At 44.1% G+C, this 17,487-nt stretch overlaps 1 protein-coding gene across 6 annotated transcripts in view; it reads right to left on the bottom strand.

The window, feature by feature from the left end:
* HIVEP1 (HIVEP zinc finger 1) overlaps positions 1-17,487 on the bottom strand; it is a 146,708-nt gene that overhangs the window by 41,516 nt on the left and 87,705 nt on the right. The window lies entirely within an intron of this gene.

The raw sequence follows: 17,487 nt of genomic DNA, 5'->3' as shown, positions 1-17,487 counted from the left end.
GTTTTACGTGGTTTTTGGAATAAGCTTTTATGTTTAGACAGTTATTTGTAAAAAAAAAAAAAAAAAAAAAAAAATTAAATGTCTTACACTTCAAAAAAAAAAAAAAAGCAAAAATTCAACCCACGAGCAGAAACACCCGGAAATACCACATTAAGTTTTAAAGGGATTCTATAAGCCATCCTATGTATGTTTTAAACAGAAAGGGTAAAATTTAACTTTGTACTTAAAATGAAGCTGAGTGAAAATAAAGGAAAAACCGCCCTTAAATCTGTATTTCTTTATGGAGACACCACTTTCCTAAAAATTCTTCTGAAGTTAAGAATTTGGACAACCGTATTTTAAATAGATATTCTGAACTGCAGGCTTCAATTTTAGAGGATTCAGCTCCCTTTTGTCAGTGTCTAACATTTACATTCTATTTGCATAGTTGTTGACTCTTGGTCTCTCTGAATTTTAACACTTACTTGGTGCTAATGCATCAATTCTTTCTTTCAAAATGTTGCAATCTCTTTTGCTTTGTGGCAGGAGCCTGGAGCCAGCCTGGCTGATGGCCTCCCCTCCTTGGCATGACTTGCCTTTTTTCTGTTTGTCTGTCTGCAAAATTCTTTTACTTCTGAAATCTGTTAACTGCCAGTCAGCTCAGAGTTTGTTACTACACAAACTTTAAGTCTTTCCCCCTAGAACACAGTGTCCTTCTCCATGAGGAGACGCATTTTGTTTCTTCCAGAAAACTTTTCTTTTTTTTTTGCATCTTCAAGTAGATCTGTCTTCTGGCCAATGTTTTCTTTGGGATGGGCTCCTTTATGGACACTAATTATCTTTATGCTGCACCATCTTTACAAGGATTTAAATTGCTTCCACCTTTTTGGGGTTTTCTTGCCTTTCGCTTTCTCTAGAACTATCTAACGCTTTTCCCTATGTCAGTCACTCAATTTTCAGGCTATTAAATTCCTTACTGTTTCAAATGTCTTTATTTGTTTTGGACGAAGATTGTTTCGTTCTCATCTTGTTCCCTTAGCTCCATATTTCCCGTTTCATCTCATTTTATTGTCTCATATCACGTTTGAGTTGTCACTTAAGTTTATGATCTTGGGGCACCTGGGTGGCTCCGTTGGTTAAGCGTCTGAGTCTTGATTTCGGCTCAGGTCATGATCTCACAGTGCGTGGGTTGGAGCCCAGCATCGGGCTGTGCTCTACCAGCGCAGAGCCTGCCTGGGAGTCTCCCTCTCCCTCTCTGTCCCTCCCCCGGTCACACTCTCTCAAAATAAATAAACATTAAAAAAAAATTATAACCTTATTAAGTTCAATGCTTAGAACACACTTCTGTTTCTGAGGGAATATTTTAAGGCTGAGCGTTTAGTCTGTCTGTCTTTTCATGTTCTGTGTGCTTTTCTAAGACTGCCTGAGATCATGGGGGAGGGGAAGGGGATGGCGTTCACTGGAGAATACGGTCCTAATCGCTTTTGTTCTGAGCTGCAGTCACACCTCTAAGATTTTGTCATGTCTCCTTTAACAGAGTTCACACTCCTTGCTCAAGGGATAAAGCCCATTCCATCATGGGTGGCTGCATGGGGATGACTTTGCATGTTGGATCAGTCTCTAAATCCAAGGACTTTGTGGTCATTGTGGTTGTGAATAGAGAGGGCAGCGGACGGGATCGGAGAGAATGCAAACACAGGGAGGGGACCGGGCACATCTGAGATGAGCACCACACTATCATCCCAGAGCTGGGACTGAAACAAGTTGTGTGCTTCACTGCTGACCGTTACCTTGGTTCTCAAGATCGGGGCAGGCGTGCACAGAGTGGATGGCTAAGGTGTGCACAGAGTGATTCGGGCTACGAATCACAGACAGAAGCCTCCTTCTGGGAACCAAGGCCTGGAGTAGGAGGACGTGGCCGACCCTGGGGCCCTGGAGAACGAAGCACCCGGCACACTTTTTAATCCCGATCAATCTCCAGTGTATCCACCAGAGAGTCACAGAAGTTGCTTTCACCTGCCCTCTTATCTACAGGAAAGGGCACGATCCTCACATGCTGTGGCTGCATCTACCATGTCGGGTATACAGTTGCCAGAGGCCAGAGTTAAGAGGATGCACAGACCAGAATGCCTCAAGGCAGAAATAGGGTGGGGATGAGGGCTGGGAGGGGCTGCTGTTCCCATCAGGGCCTGCGCTCACTTTAAAGGAGATCTGGTATTACGACGTACTGAACGGAAAACTAACTAGAGGATCTGAGAGACCACAGGGTAAGTGGCAGAAGGCAGCGTAAAGGACGGTGGCTTTCCGATACGCCCACTCCCCACTGGCCAGCGCGCGGGCCTACCTTCTGCTCGCAGTACGGGCGCCACTTTGTATTTCTACCACAGGGTTCCAGGGCGGCTGGGGTTTTACTGACACTGGGGTTGGAAACACTTGGGGCGCGTGCCCTGTTTGTGTGAACGATGAGATACCACCCGCTTTCCTTACGCAGTGCTGATGTGCAGTCAGAGTGGGCAAGGGTGGGACAGGCCCCAAAACGGGAGTCAGTCAACTGCTGAACCCTGCGTTCTGGGGGCCGGGGGGGGGTGGGGGGTTAGGCGTGCTCCTGGAAAGGGCCGGCGGCCAGGCAGAGGCTCTGAGGCATCAACGGGTCGGAACCCCAAAGAGCAATTCATTTAACAAGTACCAGTCACACTGAGGGGAGGGACCGCAGCGGGCAGCGTGACGCTGTCGGAAGCTTCGATCTGCAGGGCTTCGTCAGAAAGCCATTCCTCCACTGGGGAGGCGGCCGGAACAGCTCGGAAAGATCACAAAGGCCACTTGACGGGGGAGAGGGTCGCGGTTAGAGAAACAGGGGCTAAAGCTCCCACCTTCTCTGAAAGGAAGGCACTGGCACCTCGTGTGCCAAGGACAAGCCTAGTGAACGTGAGGCCTCCTCTAGCTTTTGGAGAGGAGCACCAAGGAGCGTAAAACGGCACCATCCGCGGGTTTCCAGGATTACTTTAGAGAGTAACAGAATGAAAACAAACATGTTTCCTGAGACAGAGCATCTGGGTTGCCAGTTAAATGTGGCAAAAAATACTCCCGAGGCTGGTAGTAGGTATCGGGAACTACAACCCGACGGTGTGTTTAAAGACAAAAAAAATTATTTTAATGTTTATTTATCTTAGAGGGAGACAGCGCGTGAGTGGGGGAGGGGCAGACAGAGAGGGAGACACAGAATCCAAAGCAGGCTCCAGGCTCTGAGCCGTCAGCACAGAGCCCGATGCGGGGCTCAAACCCATGAACCGTCACTTCGTGACCTGAGCTGAAGTCAAATGCTTAACTGACCGAGCCACCCAGGTGCCTCTCAACAGTGGCTTTAAAAGCCCGCCTTGCCGGAAGGTGAATCACTATTCTGGATTTACTCAGAGACGCATCAGTGTGAAAAACTTTAGGGTCTTCTGGGTCTTGGGGACACAAGGACTACTTGTCCTCTAACAACACAGAGCATGTTGTATCAGAAAGTAAAGAGACCAGGAGTGTCTGGGTAGCTAAGTCGGTTAAGCGTCTGACTTCAGCTCAGGTCACGATCTCACAGATCATGGGTTCAAGCCCTGTGTTGGGCTCTGTGCTAACAGGTCAAAGTATGCAGGCTGCTTCAGATTCTGTGTTTCCCTCTCTCTGCCCTTCCCCACTTGCGCTCTGTCACTCTTTAAAAAAAAAAAAATTAAAGAAACGAAAAAAGAAAGTAAAGAGACCGGAGACATGGACAGCACACAGAAGGCCCTTCCGGAGTTCACGTGAAAGTGAAAACGCTACCTTGAATCCAGGTAGTTGACAGAGGGGCCTCTCAGCTGATTCAAAGCAAGAAAGCCTAAAAAAGATTTGCCAAAGATTCTGCTCAGTTCCTGTCTTTATCCGTGAGGCCCAAGCCAGTTTGGGAGGGGTAAAAAAAAAAAAAAAAAAAAAAATCAATTCACTTTCCATCCCACCAAAGCTCAAACTCAATATACATGTGGAGAATTCTAAAGTGTAGCTGCAAATCCAGGGCTAGAAATTTTCAACAGAGAAATGCTTAGGCTAATTACAGCACAGGCACTTAACAGAACATTACACATCCATTTAAAATAATTACAAAGATTACATAGCAATACGAAAATTACGATCTATTAAATATAGATGCATATTCTTTTCTTTCCCTAGAGAGAAGTCTGGGCTACGGGCATAGATCTGGAAGTACCCGATGAGAGCTGTTTTTTGTAGAAGTACACCAATGATAAGGCAGAGAATATGCCCGGTAAAGAGAAAAGTGTGACATCAGCAGAGAAAAGTCTGACATCGTGGGTTATCCCTCGATTTAGGGTGAACTAGAAAAGAAACTGGGTAATAAAAAAGATAAAACAAAACTTGTGACAGTGAGGTGTCCAGGAAGTCAGAGGTTAGAGACTTAAAAAAAAAAAAAGTTTATTTTTGAGAGAGAGAGAGAGAGAGAGAGAGAGGGAGGTAGTGGGGGGGGGGGGGTGGGGCTAGAACATGAGTGGGAGAGGGGCAGACAGAAAGAGACAGAATCCCAAGCAGGCTCTGCACTCTCAGTGCAGCGCCCGATGCAGGGCTCGAACCCATAAACCGTAAGATCATGACCTGAGCCAAAATCAGGAGTCAGACACACTGAGCCACCCAGGCACCCTAGGGTTTGGAGACTACCAAGGAAGATGTGGCCAAGAGTGTATTTTTAAATACTCCATTTGGATCCAGAAGCATAAACAACAGGGTGCTCGGTTTGGTGGCCACTGGGATTAGGACACTGCGATGGCAAAAACCAGTTCACAGAAGGGGAAGGCGGGAGCGTGGGCAAGGTGAAGTGCAGGCCAGCAAGCATGGAACACGTTCTGAGAAGTGGCTGCAAAGGCACTGAGAAAGGGGGGGTGGGGGGTATCCGGGGAAGAAAAGGACAGGAGAAGGTGTTGTTAGGACAAGGCGGGTGGGGGCTGAGTGTGCTTATGAAGAGGAAGGAAAAGGCAGCACTCAGAGACTGAAAATGTAAGCCAGGTAACGAATAAGCTAATGTGAGATAAACAAGGACACAAGAGGCACACAGGCACACCTCGCTTTATTGTGCTCTGCACTGCGCAGAGAGTGCTTTTGTTTTGTTTTTTTCCCCCACAAATTGAAGGTCTGTGGCAACCCTGCACCAAGCAAGTCGATCGGTGCCATTTATCCAGCAGCGTCTGCCCACTTAGTGTTTCTGCGTCACAGGTTGGTAATTCTTGCAATACTTCAAACGTTTTTATTATTACTATATCTGTTATGGTAGCTGTGATCGGTAGTCATCACTCACTGAAAACTCACAAGATGGCTGGCATTTCTTAGCATCAAAGTCTTATTTTTTTTATTATTTTTAAATTTCCTTTTATTACATTTATCTTTGAGAGACAGAGTGAGACAGAGCATGAGCGGGGGAGGGGCAGAGAGAGAGAGAGGGAGACACAGAATCTGAAACAGGATCCAGGCTCCAAGCTGTCAGCACAGAGCCCGACGCGGGGCTCGAACCCACGAACCAGGAGATCGTGACCTGAGCCGAAGTCGGACACTTAACCGACTGAGCCACCCAGGCACCCCCAACAAAGTCTTTTTAAAAACTGTATCTTGAAGGGGCACCTGGGTGACTCAGTAGGTTAAGTGTCTGGCTTCGGCTCAGGTCACAGTCTCGCGGTTCGGGAGTTTGAGCCCCGTGTCGGGCTCGCTGCTGTCACTGCAGAGCCCACTTCGGATCCTCTGTCCCCCTCTCTTTGCCCCTTCCTCACTCTCTCTCTCTCTCTCTCAAAAGTAAACATTAAAAAATAATAATAATAAATGTTCAAAATTGTGTCTTTAACTTTAATTGTGTCTTTGCTTAGGAATAATGCTATTGCACAGTTGAGAGACTACAGCATAGTATAAACATAACTTTTATTCACACTGGGAAGCCAAAGACTTCATTTGACACACTTCACTGAGATACTCGCTTCACCGCGGCAGCCTGGAACCCACCATGCCTCTGGGGTGTGTCCGTAATCCGGAAGCTACTGCATCGACGTGGGAACAACCACGAGCAACAGGAGCCACGTTCGTCACCACGTTCTTCCCCTTCCTCATGTAATTCAAACGTGGAACGCGGCTGGAAGATGGCACGGCCATCTGACTCTGATGACCTCTGCGACCTCCCTTCGTAACATTTCCCCCGTCCTCACTGTTTCGGCCACGTCGGTGAAGTTCTGATCTTCCACCAGGGCCCATCTCCTTCCTACCTTTGGGGATCTGTACTCGCCAGCTCCTGAAAAGCCCTCCCCGCTCTCAACTCTTTTAAGTGACTGGATCCCTTCTGACCTTTAGATCCTAACACCAGTGTCATCTATCACCAGCTGGTCTTGTCCACCCACCTAAACTAGTTGCCCCCACTGCCCACCCACCCTGTTCATTTCCTTCCTAACTATGATCACAATCGAAAATGTCCTATTTATCGGGGCACCTAGGTGGCTCAGTCGCTTGGGCGCCCCACTTTGGAATCAGGTCACGATCTCGCGGTCCGTGAGCTCAAGCCCACGTCGGGTTCTGCACTGACAGTTCAGGGCCTAAAGCCTGCTTCGGATTCTGTGTCTCCTTCTCTCTCTCTGTTCCTCCCTGCTCATGCTCTGGCTCTCTCTGTCTCCCCAAAATGATTAAACTTAAAAAAAACAACACTTTTTAAATGCCCTATTTATTTATTTACATGTTGTTTTTGTCTACCTTCTGATTACAGTGCAAATCTGTAAGACTCCGTCTTTATTATCCATCCCTCTAAACCCAGTCCGTAATAGATATCAAAGAAAGATTTGCTAATGAAAAAATTCTTCAAGTGAGAGAAGATAAGGGATGAATTTAGTATGAGGTAACCTACTCGTATGATGCATCATGTCAGGAAGAATAACTTAGAAATTCACATGGCCATTTTCAATAAGGGTGAATGCTATTTAATAAAATTCAATATCCATTCCTGATTTTAAAAAATAAAGCTAGATGAGTCTGCTTTTGGATGTAGACGCTTGAAAGGAATGCTGCTCCCACCACAATGGCACAAAACAGCCAGAGATAGCACAAAAGTCCTAACTTCTTTTGAGCCCATCACACAGTTGGGGTCACAGAGCAACCAAAGCCTGAACTCCACGGAGGGATGCAGGAAACGGCTCACCTGGGGTCAAGCAGGGAAGATGTGGAGGACACGAAAGCCATGCAAACAAGCAAAATATCATCTAAAACTACAGCAAACTATGAAGGGCTGCGCATGGGCTGGATTCGCCTGGCCTCGGACCCGGGGGAGTCCATACGCACACCCAGGCTCTTTCCCGTGGGCCCCCAGCAGATGCTGACACAGGGGCCGGGGCGGGGGACCAGAGAGAGCACCCACCGTGGGAGGCACCAAGCAGGGGGTGCAGCTGTGGAAAACACACAAAGCCCGAGGCCCCGAGAGCTTCTCTCATGTGGAGCAAAAGCCTTCAACTTTAAGCTGCTGGGAAAAGGACAGCAGGCACATCACCCACAGGGCACAGGTAAATGCCACAGTGGCCTGGGAAAGGGCAGAAGAAGAAACCTTTTATCCCAGGGGAAGTAGGAAACTGTCCCGGGACCAGAATCCCATACCGATAAAATGAGAGGTCTGCTACCATGGGAGAGGGTCATGTCTGAGACTGAGGGTGGAACAGGACAGGAGAGCAATCCTCACCAACCCCCGCTACCAGCCCAGCAATGAGGAAGAAGTAACAGCAGTCTACCGCTAGGAGAGGCAAAGGGGTAGAGACTTCCACTCCCACAAGGATACAGGCGGCTTAGCTCAGTATGGAGCACCAAACTGAGAAAAGCCATCCAGGCCCCGGCTCCTCTGCATTCACAGGGAAATGGCAGATCGTCACTGGAATACCTGGAGGCCAGTGTGGCACACGGAAGACAAACACAACAATACCAAAATCTGAACCCAGCCCAGCTCCTGAACAGACAGCCTCAATTCCCCTCCTGATGACCTCACAAAAGAAAAACAGTGCCCATTTCTAGCCATTAAAAGCTCATGACCCCAGTAACTACTGTTATGCACACAATATCCGAACCTCAATAGAGTGTTAAAATACAGGCACGACTGACCCGCTGTCAAGAGACAAAATAGTCAAGAGAACCAGACTCGGGGATGATATAGGTGCCCGAACGCTCAAGACAGGGGATTTAAAATGACTATAATCAACGTGTCAAAAGGGCCGGAGGAAAAAGTTGACAACATGGGAATTTAAACTCAGTGAGATGGTCAAATGCAAATGTTAGAAATAAAAGAAAAAGTAATAGAAACAAAGAAAGCCGTTTATGCACTCATTAGCAGATTTGACAAAACTAAGGAATCAGTGAACTTACAGATTAACCAAAAAAAAAAAAAATCACACAAAGAAGAAAAACAGCATGGAGGGGTCCCTGGGTGGCTCAGTCAGTTAAGAGTCAGACTCTTGATTTGGGCTCAAGGCCTGAGATGGGCTCTGCATTGAGCATGGAGACTGCTTAAGATTCTCTCTTCCTCTTCCTCTGAACTGCTCATGCTTGCTCACTTTCTTGGTCTCTCTCTCTCTCTCTCTCTCTCTCTCTCTAAAAAATAACTTAAAAATGTAGGGGCGCCTGGGTGGCTCAGTCGGTTAAGCTGCTGACTTCAGCTCAGGTCATGATCTCGTGGTTCCTGGGTTCGAGCCCCGTGCCGGGCTGTGTACCGACAGCTCAGAGCCTGGAACCTGCTTCGGATTCTGTGTCTCCCTCTTTCTCTGCCCCTCCCCCGCTCACACTCTGTCTCTGTCTCTCCAAAGTAAATAAACAATAATTTTTTTTTTAAAAGGAAAGAAAAACAGTATGGAAACAAAACAAAAGAATAGCGCATCCAAGACCCATAGGACAATGTCAAATGGTCTAATGTAGAATTAGAATCACAAAAGGGGGGGCACCTGGGTGGCTCAGTTGGTTAGGTGACCGACTTTGGCTCAGGTCATGATCTCACAGTTTGTGAGTTCGAGCCCCACGTCAGGCTCTGTGCTGACAGCTGCTGAACCTCTGCTTCGGATTCTGTGTCTCCCCCTCTCTGTCCCCTCCCCTGCTCACACTCTGTGCCTACCTCTCTGTCTCTCAATGATAAATAAACGTTAAAAGAAATTAAAAAAAAAAAAGAATCACAAAAGGGAAAAAGAACAAATAGGGTAGTAGAAATAAGTGAAGAGATAGCAGCAAGTATTTTCCAAAAATAAACAAACCATAGATCAAAAAAGCTTAGAGAACTTCAACTGGATGAGTAAAAATAAGGAAAGATGAGAAGAAAAACCAAAAACTAAAAGTAAGAAAAAGAAAGAAAGGAGGTAAAAACACATAGCTAAGTTATATTCAATGTGCTGAAAACCAAAGAAAAAAGAAAATTCAAAACTTCGAAGGTACCCAGAAGTTAGAAAAATGTATTACAGACAAAGAGAAAAATTAAAGCAGATTTCTCAACAGAAACTCTGCAGTGATATTTTCACACTACTGAAAGAAAAAAATAAATGGCCCACTCAGAATTCTCTATCAAAGGATAACAGTTTGCAAAAATGCAGGCAAAACAAAGACTTTTACAGGAAAATAAAAACAGAGCATATTGCCGCCTGGCCTGTGCTGAAATGTTACAACTTTAATTTGGATCTCCATATATAAATAAAGAGCTCCGAAAATAACAATAAAAGGAAATTTAGAAAAGAATTTTTAAAATTGCATCACTTTAAAATATAATGCAGTGAGGGGCACCTGGGTGGCTCAGTCGGTTAAGCCTCCGGCTTCAGCTCAGGTCATGATCTCGTGGTTTGTGGGCTCGAGCCCTGTGTCGGGCTCTGTGCTGACCCCTCAGAGCCTGGAGCCCGCTTCGGATTCGGTGCCCCTCCCTCCCTTTCCGCCCGCCGCCTACTCACACTCTCTCTCCCTCTCTCAAAAGTAAATAAACGCTTAAAAAACCTTAAATATAATGCAGTAGGATGCCACATTGTCCTACATGGTAGTGTGGCAGACAAAATGATGGCCCTGCAAAACGTCCACACCCTAATCCCCAGAACGGGCGACTAGGTTCCTTGACACGTGCAAAGGGGACCTTGTCGATGTGATAAAGTCACGGACGTTAAAATGTGGAGCCTACCCTGGATTATCGTAGGATCTCTTCAAAGTGAATACACTGACAGAAGATGTGAGAGAGAAAGAGAAAGGAAAGGGAGAGAGAGAAAAAGAGAGATCTGAAGTGTGACGACCCCAAACAGCTACTGCAGCCAGGATCCAAGGAATGCAGGTGACGTGAGAAGCTGGGAAGGCCAGCATGGCCACGAGGAATTCAGGCTGACAGACACAGGAGTTTAATTCTGCCCAAATCTGAATGAGCAAGGAACCGGATTCTCCCCCAGAGCCTCTGGAAAGGTGGCCCTGCTGACAGACAGCCTGGTTACAGCCCGGTGAGACCACTTCAGGCTCTGACCTAAAAACTGTAAGATAATAAGTATTTTTTAAACTGCTAAGTTCACAGCAGCCCTGGGAAACTAACACAGGTAGCCGCTGGGCACAGGTGACTTTAAATTTAAAACCAAGGTCTGTTGCTCCAAAAGGTTACAAGGACACAAAAGGTATGGTCTCTGCGACCACAACAAAATCAAATGAGAAATAAGAAGCAGAATGGCATGTGGAAATCCCCCAAATATTTGGAAATGAAACAACATATTTCTAAGCAGCCTAGGGGTCAGAGAGGAAGTCACAGGGAAATCAGAAAAATCTAAACAAAACTCTAGAGAACTAGGAAAACACCATAAAGAATATTTACCTTGCCCACGATATGCAACACTGAAAATCAGACACTAGAGAAATCTCTTTTGAACCATGGGACAAAGAGATTTTTGCCATAATTGCTATGATTTAAAAAAAAATTTTTTTTAATGTTTATTTTTCACAGAGAGAGAGAGAGAGAGAGAGAGAGAGAGAGAGAATGAATGAGCGAGCGAGGGAGGGGCAGAGAGAGAGGGAGACACAGAATCAATCCAAGGCAGGCTCCAGGCTCTGAGCTGTCAGCCCAACGCAGGGCTCGAACTCACAGACCAAGAGATCATGACCTGAGGTGAAGTTGGACACAATCGACTGAGCCACCCTGATGCCCCGAATCCCTATGATTTTTAATCAGAAGGTAGGTGTCTACCAATAGCATAAAAATATCAATCTTGTCATTTGCACCAAAAACAACTAGTTAGAAAATACAAGGAAAAAATATTCTATCTGTAACAGCAATAACAGAAAAATGTCTAGGAATAAATTTGGCACAAAATATTCAAAACGTACAAAAAATGAAGCGATTTTCTGCTATTTTTTTTAAAAGACTTACAAAACAAAACAAAGAAACACACCATGCTCCTGGAAAGAATATTTTGAAGATATTGATTCAGTTCTTTTCAAATTTCTAAACTTCACACAATTTCAAACAATAAAAAAAGTTATTTTTTTATTATTTTTTTATTTTTTGAGAGAGAGAGAGAGAGAAGGCTCAAGTGAGCGAAGGGCAGAGAGAGAGAGAAAGAGAGAGAGAGAGAGAGAATTCCACAAGGGGCAGAGAGAGAGAGAAGCTGGGATCACCCAATGCAGGCCTCAAACTCACAAACCAAAAGATCATGACCTGAGCCAAAGTCAGATGCGTAACCAACTGAGCCATCAAGGCACCCCAAAAAAGTTGTTCTTTTTAAATTCTTTTCATTATTTTTTTATAAATCTAATTTTTAAATATTTATTTATTTTTGAGAGAGAGACAGACCACGAGCAAGGGAGGGGCAGAGAGAGAGGAAAACACTGAATCTGAAGCAGGCTCCAGGCTCTGGGCTGTCAGCATAGAGCTCAAACCTACACAGGGCTCAAACCCACAAACCACAAGATCATGACCTGAGACGAACTCGGACACCTAACTGACTAAGCCACCCAGGCACCCCAAAAGTTGTTCTTTTTTTTAATTTTACATGACTCTAATCTTCACTTGGGGAAATAAATATTCTAAATTATACTATAAAATTCTGAAAAAGAATGTTATAAGGTCACCGACATGGAGAGGCATTTAATGATTAAACAGTAAAGTACTTTTCCAAAATCAGATTAATAGTTAAACTGAAAACTCAAAGAAAGATCCCATCATATGTGTATTCAGTACACGAAAAATATTTCAAAACCTTGGGGAAAGGATGATCTAATTTTTAAACACATGGAACAAAGGGAAGGTAAACAGTAAGCAAACACCACATTCCACACTAAGCTCACTCACATTCAATGTAAGCAATAAAACCACAGAGAAGTGAACTCTCTGAAAGAAATCTGGGTGTGTATAAAAAAACTCTGATATGCAAAAAGGCAAATGACAAAGAGAAACATACTGCAATACGTAACGCAGATAATGGGTTGATATTCTGAAAACAGAAAGAACTGTACAGTGATGGAGAATTAAGTAATTTAAGCAATTCAAATGATATTCCTTGGAAGATGACAGAATAGCTAAATAAAATATAAATATTATCAGCTTGAAGGCAGTGAAACAGTAGGAAGGTAGTGGAAAGTTAGTGGGCCAAGATCCAGGGGAGGGCACAGGTCCAAAAGGGTGAAGTCAGCATGTAGGGCTCCTTTTGCTCAGGGAAGGTTTGTCCAGAAGGAGCAGGTAAATGGCTGGGGCAGTTCTCACGACAATGTAAAGGAGCTGAGTAGATACGTGACAGAATCCGGGGCACGCCAGGCGTGGAGTCCCTATGAATATCTACGTATTCCCTGTTGGGAGGCTGAATGGCTTTATGCTAGAAACGAGAGAACTGGATGTAGACCAAGCAAGCTTCATATGAACTGCCAACTTGCATCCAGTGCCCCGGAAAATCACAAACGCCCAAATTGGATTAAGTGGAAACCGGATCGTTAGCTCTCCTGGGAGCCTCACAGAAGTGAATTCAAATCTTCTCTGGTGGAAGATGTCAACCAGGACTTCGAACCATTCTGATAATTTTTACTTGTTCTTTTTTTTTTAATGTTTATTTTTGAGAGAGAGAGTATGAGCCGGGGGGGGGGGGGGGGAGTAGACACACACACACACACACACACACACATGCACACACACACGCGCACACACACACAATCCACAGCAGGCTCCAGGCTCCAAGCTGTCAGCACAGAGCCCGATGAGGGGCTCAAACCCACAAACCATAAGATCATGACCTCAGCTGAAGTTGGTGCTTAACTGACTGAGCTACCCTGGAGGCCTGATAGTTTTTAAAATAGAATGTCTAACTATTCAAAGACAACGAGGCACCTAAGAAAAGAAAGAACCAACATCACAAACAGATCACCAAGCGTCCAATATATTGGAACTGACATACAGAGACTTTAAAATAAATGTACTTACTTTGTTTACATTGAAATCTTATTGAAAACTCCAGAGGGATAACTGGAAAGTATAAAAAGAGATAGTAGTAGAGGGGCTCCTGGGTGGCTTAGTCAGTTAAGGGTCCGACTTCGGCTCAGGTCATGATCTCATGGTTTGTGAGTTCGAGCCCCGCATCCGGCTCTGTGCTGACAGGTCAGAGCCTGGAGCCTGCTTCCGATTCTGTGTCTCCCTCTCCCTCTGCCCCTCCCATGCTAATGCTCTGTCTGTCTCTCTCTCAAAAATAAACAAACATTAAAAAAAAATTAAAAAGAGATAGTATAGTTGAAAAGCCAAATATAAATGACAGAACTGAAAAATACTTGCAAATTTAGAACTCACTGGATTGATTTAAGTCCAGATTATGACAGGGAACTGGGAGAGGAGTCAAAAAGAAACAACAGAGAATAAAGTACTAGAGACAAAAGGCAAACAAAATGGAGAGGTTTTGAAACAAAGGATGAGTCGAAAAGACTGGAAGTGGAATCTCGGAAGATGAGGACATAAATGATTGGGCACGACTGAAACATGTGACTGTACAAATCCAAGAGTGCTGTAAAGCACACGCATGGTAAATACAGAGAAATCACACCTATTCGCCTCACTCTGAAACTGCAAGGCAGGGGCGAGGCCAAACTCTTAAAAGTCTCAGGAAGACACGTTAAAATGAAAAGACAGGTTACCTTCCAATGAGCAATAATCAGACTCACAAGTGACAATCTCAACAGCAACAACGTGCTCAAGGAGATGAACTGCCATGCCGGAAGTCTCTGGTTTTATACTCAGTGAAAATATTTTTCGAGAATGAAAATGAAACAGACATTTTCTAATAAATGATACTTGAAGTGATTTGTCACAACAGACCTGCGCTAATGGAAAACTGAAGACTGTTCTTGAAGTAAAATAAAATTATCCCAGATGGGAAACTAGAGATGTAAGACGAAGTGAAAGAGCGAAAGTGTGATGAATATCGTGGCTAAGTCAAAATGAGCAGCGACTGTATGAAAAAGAACAAAGCCTACGGAATTCAAACACACGGTAACAGACGGCATGGGAGTCAAAGGCAGGGGGGGATCGAGCTCCTAAGAAAAGAACTTCAAGCTCTGTGACAAAGTTCTAGAAGCCTGGAGTGAGTACGGACACAGCAGCGACTTCTGAGAGCATCAGGAAGCCTCATGAAGGGCATCTCTCCAGAAGATTAGAGCAATTAGTTCTTGCGGCATTCAGGGACATGTGAGTTGAGTTTTACCAACCAAAGTCAGTTCAGAGGCTTGTTAATATTCCTAATGGAGGAATACACTGAAAAGCAATCAGAAGACAGCAGCATTCCTGAACAAGAACCTCAGCCCTGAAAAGAAAAGCAAGGATAGAATGTAAGTGGAATTTGAGGTCAGCTCCCATCCCGAGTAAGACCAAGAATCATCTGGCTAAAGGTTTATTTAAACAGTGCAAGAGACAACATTACTAAACTTCTGTAATATAATAGATGGGCAACAACGTACATTAAAAAACTGTTCAAAAGAAAAAGAACAGTAATTATGGGGGAGGGTCTGAATTCACTAGCCAGCTATGGCAGATATAGTAAAAAGTCGCTTTGGAAACAAACTTTGTATTTCTCGGTCCTCTTAAATTTATTGATAAATCGTTCCATGGCCTAAGTTAGGACCTATCTTGGAGAATGCTCCACGCACACCAGAGAACATATGTGTTCTGCTGCTGTTGTGTGGAATGTTCTACAGATAGATGTTAGGTCCAGTGGGTTTACTGTGCTGTTCAAGTCTTTGAGGCTGACCTTTTGCCTAGCTGTCCCACCCATTCTGGAAAGTGGGGCACTGAAGTCTCTGACCACACTGCTGAATTGTTTACTTGGTCCTTCATTTCTGTCCATTTGCTTCGTGTATTTTGGGACTGTGTTGTGAGGTACATATAGGTTTATGACTGCTATGTCTTCCCAAAGGATTCATTCTTTTGTCATTAGAAAATACCCCTCTATTTTAAGTCTCTAATATAACTACTCAGCTTTTTCATGCTGGCTGTTTACATGATAAATCTTTTTCTAACCGTTTAGTTTCCATCTAGTTGCGACTTTGAATCTAAAGTGTATCTCCGTGTAGGCAGCACATAGTTGGATCTTGTTTTTTAACCTGTCCCACAATCTCTGCCTCTGATGGGATTATTCAACCAATTCCTGTGTGATGTTTTGGTTGACACTGCCGGGTTCCTGTCTGCCAGTTTACTTTTTGTTTTCTATTCATCTTGTGTCTTTCTTGGTCTTCCACTTCTCCTTTACTGCTTTATTCTATATTAAGATGGTATTTTCTAATACAACATTTTAATTTCTTTAATGATCTCTTTTCAGAACTTTTTTGAGTGGTTCTCTTTGTAGTGATCTAGAACTGACCTTGCATTCTAACTTATCGGAAGCTAATGCAGATTCTAATACAATATGGAAACCTTACGACTATACAGCTCTGTTCTCTTTTGCCATATTACAGTTGGTTGTGCGTATCACTTTCACAAATATTACACGTCCACAAAACACTGTAGCCATTACTCCTTCACATAACTTACGTCTTTGAAGATGCCACTGAAAGAGGAAACCAAGTATATACTTCCAGATTTGTTCTATTAACCTTATTTATCATTCCGATAAGTACTTCTCCTTACTTCTAAAGAGCACCTCAGAAAAACTGGACTTCTGTGGCTATGCTATAGCCAGGTTAGCAAAGGTAGAAGAGTTAACAACAACTGAGAGGAGGCGTTATGAGTAAGTACATTTTCCATTTTTATAAGTTGTTCTAATGTCTTATGACAGGGCTTGTGCAAAAATAGTGAGCTGGAGAGGCAGGAGATAAAAATCTGACTGTTGTTAACAAGAGAGCTGACACGGAGAATAAAATCAGATACCCGGATGTACTTCTGCAGGTTTAAGAAGGTCACCTGGTAGGAGGCTGACTCAGCCTTCAATACAAATAAGAACTTTTTTAAAGACAGTCAGATTTCCTTGTCTTGAAGGTCACTCAGGTTTGTATCCTGTTGCACTTTCATAAGAAAGATTCCAAAAACTCTGGCAATTTTTCTAAGAAAGTCCTAAACGCAGGACTGGGGCCCGTTTCGTTCTGAGTCTTACTCTCCCTATACTTGAAACCACAAGAAAAATACTGCATGATGATAATTTCTTTGAGCAGTATGTGCTCAAGACAGCTCTATTAAATATTCAGGAATTCTGGAAGCCACACAACCCCGGGCAGCTTTAAAGTCAAGTCTTGGCGGGAGTATTTTCACCACAGGGGCAAATGCTACCAATTGTCCCTTCCCTACCCCAGGGACCAGCACATGACTGGCCCTCAATCGAAAAGAAAAGAAAAAGAAAGAAAGCTTAAATTGAGGCTAACGCTAACCAAGACAAGAAAGTATGAAATCCATTTGATAAACATTTCTACCACGAAGGCTCTAGGGGTTATAGCGTTAAACCTTCAGAAAGGTGAAATCCTCAAATCTTTATTCAGAACATCACAACCTCTCACCAGGTTAACGAAGATATTGTTATCTTACCAAAGTATCCAAGAATAGTTTTAATCTTAGTGCTCAAATAAAATCATAAGAAAGGATTCATTTGCAGTGGCTGTCCGCAGTCTCTATTAAAGGTTAGAGAAGAGCTTTAATTTTTGCTCGATATACTTAAGTGAGTTCTGTGGTTCACCGCGGAGACATACAATTAAATTATACAGACAATTTAATATAATGAAAAACTTACTTCAGATACGCAATCTAGGTTATACCAGAAGAAATAAAAAATATCTGTGTAACCACACGTAAAAAATAGGAAGAAAGTAATAGTACGTATTGTTTAAAACTCCTGCCTGTAATGCGAAGGAGGTCACTCTCTTCTCTCCCTCATGCACGTACCCACCCACCTTCACCTATTCAGTGACCGTCTGCCAAGTGCCTACTACTCTATGCACTAGGAACTGGGGCAAGTACTGGTGGTGGGGCAGTGGGCAAAAATTAACTGGAGGAATCCCAGCACTCATAGGAGGCAGAGGTGAGTGGGTGAG

Source organism: Acinonyx jubatus, chromosome B2, assembly GCF_027475565.1.
Source record: "Acinonyx jubatus isolate Ajub_Pintada_27869175 chromosome B2, VMU_Ajub_asm_v1.0, whole genome shotgun sequence".
Taxonomy (NCBI): domain Eukaryota; kingdom Metazoa; phylum Chordata; class Mammalia; order Carnivora; family Felidae; genus Acinonyx; species Acinonyx jubatus.
This window is presented reverse-complemented; position numbering and strand designations above follow the sequence as displayed.